This window comes from Dipodomys spectabilis, unplaced genomic scaffold (genome assembly GCF_019054845.1).
Source record: "Dipodomys spectabilis isolate Male_0828 unplaced genomic scaffold, ASM1905484v1 ptg000888l, whole genome shotgun sequence".
NCBI classification, from domain to species: domain Eukaryota; kingdom Metazoa; phylum Chordata; class Mammalia; order Rodentia; family Heteromyidae; genus Dipodomys; species Dipodomys spectabilis.
Genome location: NW_024871565.1, coordinates 15,001 through 26,851, shown reverse-complemented (window position 1 = coordinate 26,851; position 11,851 = coordinate 15,001).

Sequence of the window (11,851 nt, the reverse complement as noted above, 5' to 3'; positions counted from 1 at the left end):
CTCACTCACTCACTCACTCACTCACTCACTCACACACAGTAAGGCCCAAAAGACAGGATAGATACTTTTAGGGGGAGAAACACCCACCGAGGCAAGGCCCAATGGTTATGTGCCCAGAAATGAAAGTGAAACCTTGAAAACACGCAGAGGAAAAAGAAACAAAGTAAACTCTCTACCTTGAGCCTGTAGTAGGGTTTAAGAGATGATTCTGTTGGTTTCCCATGCATGCATGGGGGGGGGGGGTGGTGGTTTGACCCATGCTCTGTTTCTTTTTAAAATTTACTTCCCTCCCCGGTGTAAGTTTCCTCCTTTCTTTGAGGAAACTCTTTGCTCCGTTCCCACAGTATACTCATTGTTTGGGCAAAAGCTCAGAGGAAGGGAGCTGCTCTTTTCCCTTCCACCACCCACCCCCACCTATTAGTTTTCTTTCCTAATAACTATTCGTTTATGAGGGACTGAAAAGTGAAGAAAATAGGATGTGTATGTGACTTCACTGGAGCCATTCATTAGGAAGCTGTCCGGCTGTCTTGTCTCTGAATTCCTGGTGGTGCTTTCCCAGGCCTCATTTCCCCCTGGAAATTATCCTGCTTGCCTCTGTGTTCAATTCTGGGAAGGAAGATAGGCCGAGATAAGGCAACATCTTGGCACAAAGCTGAACACACGGCCACCTCGCCTCACGGGTACAGAGCCTAATCACCCTACCCGGAGGGTCCTCTGTCAATAGTTTCTTAGAACGATTTTTATTAGTTTAGTGGCCCTACTGAGGTTGAAATTCAAGGCCTCAACTCAGGCAGGCCGGCTCGGGTGTGCGTGTTTGTTTCTTCTTCTTTCTCCTCCCCCCCTCCCCCCCCCCCCCCCCCCCGCCGCCAGGGCGCTTAAATCGTTGCCATGACGACATTTACAAGACAAAGGAAAGTTGCATGAAGTTCCTGAGTTGACTGGGGCTCCAGGCTTAAACCAGCCCACCCCACCCCCGCCCCCGCCCTGCCCTGAGTCCGCTGCGAAACACTCCTGCGGGGTGGGGAGGGGCGCCCAGCCCTCAGCTCCTGTAACTTCATTAGCGCGCGGGGTGGGGGGGGGGAGTGAATCAGCCTCCCCTCCCCCTCCCCGTCTTTACAAAAGTGGCCTCTTTTGCCCTTGGGCAGGAAAAGCCTGCGCGCTCTCTCTCGGGTCTTTTTCTGCTGGGACCCTCCCTGCCTACCACCAGCAGCCACTGACTTCCTGCAAGATGGAGTTGTCAGACTGCTTCCACCCGCCCGCTGCCAGTAGTATGCCTCCCGCCCAAGCCCGCCAGGGACAGAATGGGAGGGGCGGGCGGGGAAGCTGGCATGCTTGCCTGTGCTCTGCCCTCTGCCCCTCCGGGAGGCATGACTGTGACCGTGGGATGTCCCCGTGGCCGACCCCTAAGCTCCCACCCTCTGGACGGAGGAGAGTGAGGGGGAAAAAGGAGTTCAGGAGTCTTGTCTCCCCTCCATCTTCCCGCCTAGGTCAGGCCAGGATCTGCCTCTCTTCTCCCTGTCCCTGTTCCCCGTTCCTCTAAAGGAGTGACTGGAGAAACTGTCCGTCTGTGTTTGTGATTGTGATTAACATCGCAAAAACCTTCAAAGAATCTCAGATCGGTTAGAAGCCCGTTGGGTTTCACTTCTCAGGCGTGAGGGGTTGTTATCTCCCCCGCCCTCTCTCTTGATTTTTTTTTTTACAAATTGTTAGGGAAATGGTGACATACAGAACGGTTAAAGTATGCCAGTCCGCACCGGTGGCTCGCGTCTGTAATCCTAGCTGCTCAGGAGGCTGAGAGCTGAGGATCACGGTTCAAAGCCAGCCAGGGCAGGAAAGTCACCAGACTCTTATCTCCAATAAGGCACTGGAAAATCGGAAGTGGCGCTGTGGCTCAAGCGGTAGAGCGCTCGCTTTGAGCTGAAGAGTTTAGGGACAGCACCCAGGCCCAGAGTTTAAGAAACACCACCGACCCCCCCCCCCAAAAAAAAAAGGATAGGAAAGATTACATTACATAAGTGGGGTAGGAAGAGTACATTTTTTTTTAATTAATAAGTTTTTTTTTTGTTTTTGTTTTTGTTTTTTTTCTCGTGGGGCTTGAACTCTGGGCTTGGGCGCTATCCTGCCCGGGCTGGCTTTGAACCGCGATCCTCAGATCTCAGCCTCCTGAGTAGCTAGGATTACAGGCGTGAGCCACCGGCGCCCGGCTAATGAGTTGTTTTAATTGTGAAAATACTTACAGAGTGGTTACAATGACAGGAGCAAGAGCAAGGAAATGAGTACATTTCTTATCAAGCATTGCTGCCTCCTCCTTTGTTTCCATTCCTGCCCTCCCATTTCCCCCCACCCCCAAAAAAAGAGTACATTTTTTTTGGACAATGTCACCCCTTCCCTGGCTCTCTCACAGATTTTCCCTCCCTCAAGTTCTGTTTGTTCCCCAGCCACAGGTTGTGTGTCAACATAGTGTCTAGTGAGTGCCACTGTTGCACTTCTTCATCCTGGGTCCCTCCATTTCTTGCCCCTCCCGGAAATAGATGAAGGAAGAAACAATGGGGGGGGGGGGAGAGAAAACAAAATAACGTCGATGATAACAAACACAAAGAAAGGGGAAGACTTCTTATATGATCAGAGGTATATAGGCATTGCACTTTGGTGAGCCTCATGTCTTCAATTAAGCAACCCAAAGGCCAGAAGTGGAGTTTTGGCTCAAATGGCAGACTGCCAGTCTCTCTGTTTTCTTTTTTTGGCACGGGGTAGGGGGTGTCCGGTCGTGGGCCTGAACTCTGGGCCTGGGCGCTGTCCCTCAGCTCTTCAGGTTAAGGCTAGCACTCTACCACTTGAGCCACAATGCCACTTCCGGCTTTTTTCTGCTTATGTGGTGCTGAGGAATCGAATCCGGGGCCTCATGCACGCAAGGCAAGCGCTCTACCACTGAGCCACCTTGCCAGCCCCAGAGTGCCAGTCTTGAGCACAAGAGCCACGGGACAGCACTCAGGCTCTGAGTTCAAGTCCCAGGATTGGGGCGTGCACACACACACCCTGCACCCCTTGATCTTTGCTGCTGTTTCCTACCACACAGACACAGGCACGCATGGCAGCATGTGATCTACCTCTTCCCCTCCCCCCCCACACACTTTGCACTGCCACCACCGCCGCCGCCGCCACCAACTATAGCAACAGACTTCCTAGGCTTCCCCTCCGCGCCCGCCACCCTCCCCCCCCCCCCCCCCCGGCCCCTAGTTTAGATCGATGAACCAAAGTGTCCCCACTGCACGTTCGGCTCTGGCAAATATCAGATAGGATTACAGTGATGAGGAGAGAGGCGAGACCCGCCATGGATTGACTGTAGATCCCAGAGGACAGAATGCCAGCCCAGGCCCATTCATGGGTCAAGCCAGGAAAATGTTTTTTGGTTTTGTTTTTGTTTTTCATTTGCGGTCTCTCTCCACACCCGGTGTGCTTTGTCTGTCTGTCTCTCTGTGCGATAGGGGTTTGCCATTCATGACCTGTGTGGGCGGGGATGCTGGGGCGTGTGTGTGTGTGTGTGTGTGTGTGTGTGTGTGTCTGTGTGTGTCTGTGTGTGTGTGTGTGCGTGCGTGCGTGTGTGTGTGTGTGTGTGTGTGTGTGTGTGTGTGTGTGCGCGCGCGCGGGTGAGGGGGAGGTGTTCCTTCCTCACAAGACCTTCCTAAAGTGTCGGTTCGGTCTGGATCGATCTTGGGCCTGACGTTGTTTTTCCTTGTTTCGGGGTGCCACCTACTGGACACCGTGTGGAGTGACAGGGAGTGATTCGGGGCTGATGGCGGAGGCTGGCGACTCTCGCGAGAGTCTCGCAGACTCTCGCGAGAGTCGCGATGAGGTATCGCCGGCTCTCTTCTGCGGCTTTATTTACAACAAAACAAAATGAAACCACAGCAAACAAGGAAATTTTCTTGAAGGGAGGGCCGAGCGGAGGGGGAGGGGGGCCCGCAGGGGGTGTTTCTTTTCGTTATTTTCTGGACACGGAATTCGTTTGGATATTACGTCTTATGAGCGAACTGTACCAGTTTATTTACGGTTGTAATTTATATACAGTAACACAAATGTCTTTACGTCAGTATTATGAAAAAGGGTCCCACGGCTGCAGTGGGTGAAAGATTGAGACGGGAACATTTCTCAAGGAGTGCCAAGAAAATGGAAAACAGGCAATGCAATAGTTCAGGGAGAGTTATAAATATCAAGTGCTGCCCTAGGTGAAATTTCATGCAAATGTCCTCACCCACTCAGGCAAACTTTTTATATAGGTATCAGAATAAAATTTCTTGAACTATATAGACTTTTATTCACTTGATTTCCCTTAAGTAAGTTAAAATAACTGGCTGTTGACAGGGCACATCTGGATATTTCTATCGGTCCCATAGAGATAATCTGTTAAATTTTAGAACACGGTAGATTATATTTGCTATTTCCCCAAATGGACTTTACAAAGCCATCCGTGGCCCCAAAGATGTATCTGGACCTCTCATCATGTGTGACTAAATAGGCCTCAGTGAATTAAGCTGAGAAAGCTGCAAAACAAAGCAGATCACTTCAGTTATGGAACATGAAGAGAACAAAAGTAGCTTTATGCCACTGGATCTTTAGTGAGAAGATAGAATAAAAAGAAGAAAAAAATATTGGAGGATGCAATATAAACCAATTGAAACGTTTCCAACCGATGATCTGGCTTTGAAGTGGCTATTTACTGGTGTGGTCCTAGACCATGGTGTCCAGAAGGATACATCAATGTGTTTTGAAAGATCCTAAACCAAATATACTTGTAATAATGACAGGTACGTTTCTGTCCTCCTAATTCCAGCTTTAATCCTAACACGTCCGGTTGTGATAATACGTTCACAGTCGTGCCACTTAGGGATATCACGTCTTATGTCTTCTCTGCAATATCTTAAATGCTCAGAGAAGTTACACCTTCTGACAAAAGGACGTTATGTGTGTCACCCGCACGGGGACACACACACACACTCTGTTTGCCCGGAGTGCTGTGTAGCTTACCATGTCCAGTTATAGTTTAGGTCTAGCATCCACATAGGAGGGAAAACACGTGCCGTGCCGTTGGTCGGTCGGTCGGTCGGTCTGTCTGTCTGTCTTTCCGCCGGTCTGTCTTCCCCTGGCATCACCTGTTCTAGGTTCTTCTCCGCCGCCGGCAACCCCCTCCCCCCCCCCCCCCCCCCCGCCCCTCGCGCTCCTAGTCCGTCGATCTACTTCCCCTCTGTCTGACATAATCTTATTCTTATTCTTTGGGGAATGGATGAATAAACTTTTACCTTGTGGATATTGTACACACACCGTAACGTGTGTGTGTGTGTGTGTGTGTGTGTGTGTGTGTGTGTGTGTGTGTGTGTGTGTGTTGACGGAATAGAGTGTTTGCCATGCCTGAACCCCTGGCTCTGCCTCTCTACCCGTCTGTGATGCGATGTGTGTGCTGGGGCACTTGTGCCTGCGTATGTTCCCAGTGCGAACTCCAAAGAGAAGTACGCCCGCCGGGCCTGTGGGTTCTAACCATGCTTCACCCCCGGGCGATAGGATCGCCCCTCTGACTGACGCCTCCACTCTGTTTGGGCCGGGGCCCCTCGTCTCTCCCTGTGTTTCCTCCTAGGGTTCCCTACCTGCCCTCCCCCCAGCCCCGCACACACACACACACACACACACACACACACACACACACACACACACACACACACACTGTGCACCGCCACGCTCGGGTCCAGGTCCTCCACCACAGGCATGTGAGTGATGATGCCTCTACCCTCCGACACCTGTGTGTAGGGTTTAGATTCATCGCCTCATGCCCCGAATCCTGCTCCAGAGAGAGAGTGGCAGAGCCTATTAGAAAAGGCTAGCTGTCTGGACAGGCTAGAGTACGAACCGGTGAGAAGGTCGTTCCGTCCGGTGCGGTGCCCGGGGGATAAGCGTCACACGGGTGCCACCTCCCCTTCCTTCCCCACCCAGCCAGCAGCGGCTCTCGTTTGGCTTTCCTGTCATTCGGTGATGGGTGAGTGGACTCACGCTTCCCATTGCACGGTCACCGTGGTTTTCCAGACCTGTGTGTGTGACGTAGCTACTCTCTGTGTGTTAGAAGAAACCTCTCTCTGGCCTTCCCCCTGCCCTTTCCCTGCCTGTGAGGGGTGGCGGGTGGGGGCGGGGGGAGGGAGTGTGTTGTGGGGCGGGCGAGGAGCGGACTTTCACAAGTGAGCGGGGTGCCTCCCGACGGCTCGTCTCTTGGTGGAGCCGACCCATCTTTGGGAGTTTTTTTTTTTTTTTTTTTTCTCTTTCTGGTTTCCATCTGGGGGAAAAAGAAAACAAAACGTACAAACAACCCCCCCCACTCCCCCCCCCCCAAAAAAAAAAAAAAAAAAGACGGGCAGGCAGACGGTGGGACGAGCGCTCACTTGCCCTTTTCTGGCCATGTTGGGCGGGGGTGGGGGGTCTTGCCACGGGCGGCGGAGGTCGTGCGGGTGGCCGGTTCGTTTTCTCTCGTGGTGCGGGCCTGCCGTCTTTGCCGCCCCTTCCTGCTTGGGACCGATCCCAGCTTCCCGGTTCTCGGGTTCGGGCCGCTCTGTTCGGGCGAATCTCGTCCTGGTTCCTGGTTTCACTTTGGTCGCTGGCGGCGGCGGCGGCGGCGGCGGCGGCGGCGGCGGCGGCGGCGGCGGCGGCTCGATCTCGGTCTAGGTCTCTGGTGGCTCTGGTGTCGTTCGTGAGGTCGCAGAGAGGACCCGGCTGCAGGTCCTGACCTAGGTTGTGCCACTCGGTGCGTGGCGGTGGTGAGTGAGGCGATTTGTTTCCGTGTTCTGTGTCTCCGGAGCTCAGAGCCGGCCGGCGCGCGCCGATCCGGGGTACGGCGGCTCGGTGGAGTCGGTCGTTGGAAGGCGGTTGTCGTGCTCCCCCTGGCGTCCGCTTTGATATGACAGTCCCCTCGTTCTCAGCCGAGCGAGCGAGTGGAGGAGGAGGAGGTCTGGCGGCAGCGAGCCGGGCGGAGGCCCGGCCTCTGCCGGGTGCCGGGCGCGACTGTCGCCGTGGTGTCGCTGTGGCGCCGGGGCGGCTGTTCTGTCGGACTTTGCGCCCGCAGGCGAGCGCGGGGTGGGGCCGTGCGTCGCCGCTCTCTCTTCGGTGCCCGGTCTGTGCGGGGGGTGGCAGCTTTGTCGGGTCGACCAGTAGTTCTGTCTGGGCCCGACGCCTTGTCCTCCTCCCCTCCCTGGACTCTGGTCTTTGAGGGCGAAAAAAGGAGAGTACGAGGGACGTCTCGGGAGTCGGGGGAGAGGGTCCCCGGGTGAGCCGATAGGTGGTGGGGCCGGTCCCGGCCCGGACTCGGACCCCCCCCCCCTCCCCGGAGTCACCTCCGAGTGAGCGCTTGGCGCGTGCCGGGCGCGAGGGCCTGGGTCGCCGGCCCCGTGTGGTCTCCCTCCACGGCCTCCTCCACGGCCCCGGAGGCCGGAGGACAGACCTCTCCGGCGGGAGGAGCCGTGGGCACGGCCGAGGCGAGCCTCGGGGCCGGGACCTACGCCCCCCCCATCCCCGACATAGGATGGTCGTCGGAGTCACCTCCGAGTGAGCGCTTGGCGCGTGCCGGGAGCGAGGGCCTGGGTCGCCGGCCCCGTGTGGCCTCCCTCCACGGCCTCCTCCACGGCCCCGGAGGCCGGAGGACAGACCTCTCCGGCGGGAGGAGCCGCGGGCACGGCCGAGGCGAGCCTCGGGGCCGGGACCTACCTACCATCTGCGGGGACTTGCCCGGTGGGCCCTGCGTAGGGGAAAACTCGAGGCGGAGGGAGCACCTCGGGAGTCGGGGACCCGAGCCCGGGAGTCCCGGGTGTGTGCGTGCTGGCGGCAGGGCGCTCACCACCGACCCCGCGCGGTGTGGGTGTGGTGGTTGGGTGCCTCTCGGAGTGGGTGCCTCGCGTCTGCCGGGGGAAGGCTCCCCGTACCGCCCGTGCGGTGAGCCCGTGCACACCCGGGGTGTGTGCCTGCGAGGTAGTGGGGCGGGAGCGTCCCTTGACCCCGCTCCCGCCCTGGCTCTTCGTCTGTCTTCGCCTTATGTGGTCGACCAGCTGTCCCTGAGAGTTCCGTGTCTGGCTCTGTTGGGGACGTGTTGGGGACAGGTGTCCCTGATGTGGTTTCCGAGAGGTCCCTGTCGCCAGCGAGTTGTCGCCCCTGCCTGACGACCTGGTTTTGGCGTGGTGACGTGAGGATTTTGTACCTGCAGGAGGGTGCTGGCATGCTGTGTCCCGGTGGCTGTCAGCGGGTCTCTGGGGGCTCTCTCGGATGCTGTGTGCCGGGCCTTTCCCGTCTCTTCCCGGTCCGGGTCCCCCTGTCCTTCCCCTCACACCCTGGGCTCCCGCTGCCCTGGGCAGGCCCTGTGTCCCTGTGGTGGCTCGTGGGTGTGGTGGTGGTTGGCGGCTGAGTGAGTCCCGTCGTCCTTGATCTCTCCCCCGCTCCCGGTGCCGGATTCTGGCCCTTGCCTCGGCACGCTGAGGAGGAGAGTGGTTGGTTGCCTGGGGTGTGCATAGGTAGGGCCCGCACGGTGTGCTTCCCTCGCCGTGGCCGGCTTGAGGAGGAAAAAGGGGGGGGGCCGCCGGCCGCCGAGTCCGGACTCTTGCGTGTGCGGCATCCCCGTTCTGCCGTTGGGCTCGCCCGACCTCCGTGACTTTTTTTTTTTTCCTTCCTCCTATCGCCCCTAGCTCCAACTCCCCCGACCTGCCGCTTCCCGATGGCGGGCCTGGTCGGCCGCTGAGCTGCGCTACCTCCCGAGCGCTGTCCGTGGCTTTTTTTCTTTTTCTTTTTTTTTTTTCTTTTGTTTTTCCTCCCTTTCTAGCTTCTTCGGTCCTGTGCCCGGCAGAGGTGTCCTGGTTATCCCGGGTGCCAGGGACGCTTAATCCCCGTGGTATTTTTTTCATTTTTTTTTTTTTTCTTTTTCTTTTTACCTCGCTCCTTACTCACGGAAGGGTGTCTGTCCTGGCTACGCTTTTATCCCCAGGCTGTTGGCCCTCTCAGGAGCCGAGCTTCCCTGGGCCACCGCCTCCCGAGTGCCGCGTGGCTGCCTTCTCCCACCCCCTCGGTGTGATTGATGTGGTGACGTTGCGATCTCCTTCGGGCCCGGGCCTAAGCTGCGCCAGGCGAGGGACGGACATTCATGGCGAATGGGACCGCTCTTCTCGTTCTGCCCGTGGGCCCCTGCCCTCACCCGTCCCACCGTGCCGGCGCCGGTGGTGTGCGGGGAGGCGGGGGTGCGGCAACCGGGCCCGGCTGCGCTCTCCCTGCCCTCGCCGTGAGGTCGGGGACTTGTACACGCTGGAGGAGGGGGGCGCCCTGATCTTGCTCCTCTCTTCCCGTGACTCGTTATCGGCACGGGGGTCGGCTCTCTCCGCGGAGAGGGAGGGTCGGTGCTCCGTGCTTGCCCGTGCTGTGTGGTGTGAAAAACCGCGCCTCGCGCTCTGCCCTCTTGCGGTGCTCCCGGAACGCTCCCGGTTGGTTCTCTCAGGTGCCTGAGGCTGAGTGGTGGTGTCGTTCCCGATCCTGGCGTTGTCCGCTGCCTTGTGCCAGCCTGCTGCCCGTGGTGTGTCCCGGCCGTCCTCGGGTTCGTGGGGCTTTTGTGCGAGTGAGAAGTTACCGTTGAGATTGACGTCTCTGCTTGGGGGGGGGGTCGAGGCGGTTCCCCAGAGGAGCGCTCTTCCCTTGTTGCGCTGGGCGGTGGCTTCCCCGCATGAGCTGCCGCCCTGGTCCTGGCTTGTCTTCCCTGCCGTGTCACCTGGCTTTCATCGCACCGGGGGACCTGAGATGTTGCAGTGGGAGGCGAGCGGGGCCCGTGCGGGCTTCCCGCCCGTGTGCGCGACTTTGCTCTGGCCCCGCACGGCAAGGCCGACCGACCAGGGTTGGTGTTGCTGCTGCCGCAGACCCCCCCTGTGCCCCACCCCTCCCTGCCCCCCGTGGTGGGAAGGATGGACGCCTCTGATGTGTGCTGGTTCCCGGCGGGGTTCCCGTCGGGGTTGGGTGCGGGCCACCCTCAGAGTGAGGAGAGGTTCTCTAGCGATCCTCGTTCGGGAAGCGGCGTGCGCTGCTGGGTTGGCGGGGGCCCGCCCCCGATGGGCTCCCGCGGCCCTGCCGCTCCCTGCCCCGCTTTTGAGCGCTAGTGGCTGCCCGCGTCGGTAAACTGCGTGCCCGCGCCTCCCCCCTCCGAGCTGGGGGAGGGTCCCGCGGGACCTCTCCCGGGCCGTCGTCTGGTGTGGTGAGTGGAGGACGTTCCCGATCCGTCCCCGCCCCTGCCTCGCGTGCGGTGTGTCGAGTGGCGGAGCCTGGAGCCCGTGCCGGGTCGCGATGCGAGGGCGTGTGGTGTGTGGCTTCCCGGCCTCGTGCTTGGGTTGCCGTGGGGTTTTTGGGGGTCCCGTCCCCCTCCCCCTCCGGCCCCTGGCGACGCTGTTCCCGAGCGTCTGTGTGGGCCGCCGCCCGTTGGCGACGACGGCGCCGTGCGGGCGCTGGGCCCCGCGGTGTTCCGGGGCCGCCGTGCCCGTGGTGGTGCGCCGCTCGGGGGGGTTCTGGCCCCCCGGAGCCGAGGATCCCGGTGTGTGTGGGCCCTTGCTCACGCGGCCGAAAAAGAGGCGGTCGATGATGGGTGCTGTGCCCGGCGGTGTGGTGTGGATGGAGGCGGTGGGGCCCTGCTGGCGCGGGCGGCTCCGCGGGCGTTCACGGGGTCTTTGAGGTGTGTGCGAGAGCTGCCTTTACCCTCTCGGGCCTCTTTTGGGGGGGCCCGCCGCTGCCGCGGTGGGGGTTTCCGGTCCGCTGGTCGGCCGGCTCGGTGTCCCAGGCGTTGCGCGGGACCGCCCCGGAGTTGGGGGTGGTGAGATCCCGCGTTCGTTTACCTGGCGTGCCGGCTGTGCCCGGAAAGGTCCCACCTCCCCGTTGGTCTGCGGCTGCGCCACCCGCCCGTGTGAGGGGGTGGCCGCTCGCTCACTCGCCTCTCGCCCCGGTGACCCGACCCGGTGACCCTCCCGCTGCTCTTCTTGTTGTGCTTCCGGCGTGCCCTCCTCACCCGCATCAGCCTTCCGCGATCCTCGCCGGTTTGGCCTGGTGGCCGGCCACCGGCGGACGGTCGAGTCGGGCGTTGTGTTGGTGTTCTCTTGGGGGGGGGGACGGCGCTCAGCTCGTGAGGCTGCTCCCCCGGTGTGGGGGAGGCACGTCGTCGCGGCGGCGGTGGCTTTTGAAGGGTCTTCCCGGATCGGTTTTGCTCACGACGAGGGTTCCTGCCAGCGGGACCGCCGGTACGCCACGGGGGCGATGGTGGTGAGATTCCCGCGTGCGTCCCTCGCTCGGGAGTTGGCCGTCCGAGGGGCCCGAAGCCGGCGTCACGACGTGCCTCCTCCCGCTGGGTGCCGCCTCGCGTGCCTGCGCGATGTTGTCCCGGGTTCCCGCGCCTCCCTCCCGCTTTGCCGTGCGTAGGCTTGCCCGCATCGCATCGTCTCCTCCGTCTCGAGCCGTGTGGCTTCGTCCCCGCCCCTGTCCCGGATCCGGGGTGTTGTGCTCTCTCGGCGTGTCGCCGCCGCGTGCCCGGCGCGACCCCGGTTCCCGTGCCTGGCCCTGTCCGCTCTGTGCCGGCGGTGTCCGCGTGTGAGCGTGCTCGCGTGCGTTGGGTTTGGTGTCGCCCGCCTCCCGGGGTCCCTGCCGCCGCCTCCGGCCGCCGCCGTTGGCCGGTGACTTGTCGCCGACGGGTCGTCGCCGCGGACCCCCGACCCCCTGCCGGCACCGCCGGTCCGCGGCGGCGCGGGTCGCTGTGCGCTCGGCCCCCGCGTCCGTGCGAGTGAGTGAATTCGGGCCGGCTTCTGAGGGAGGTTGG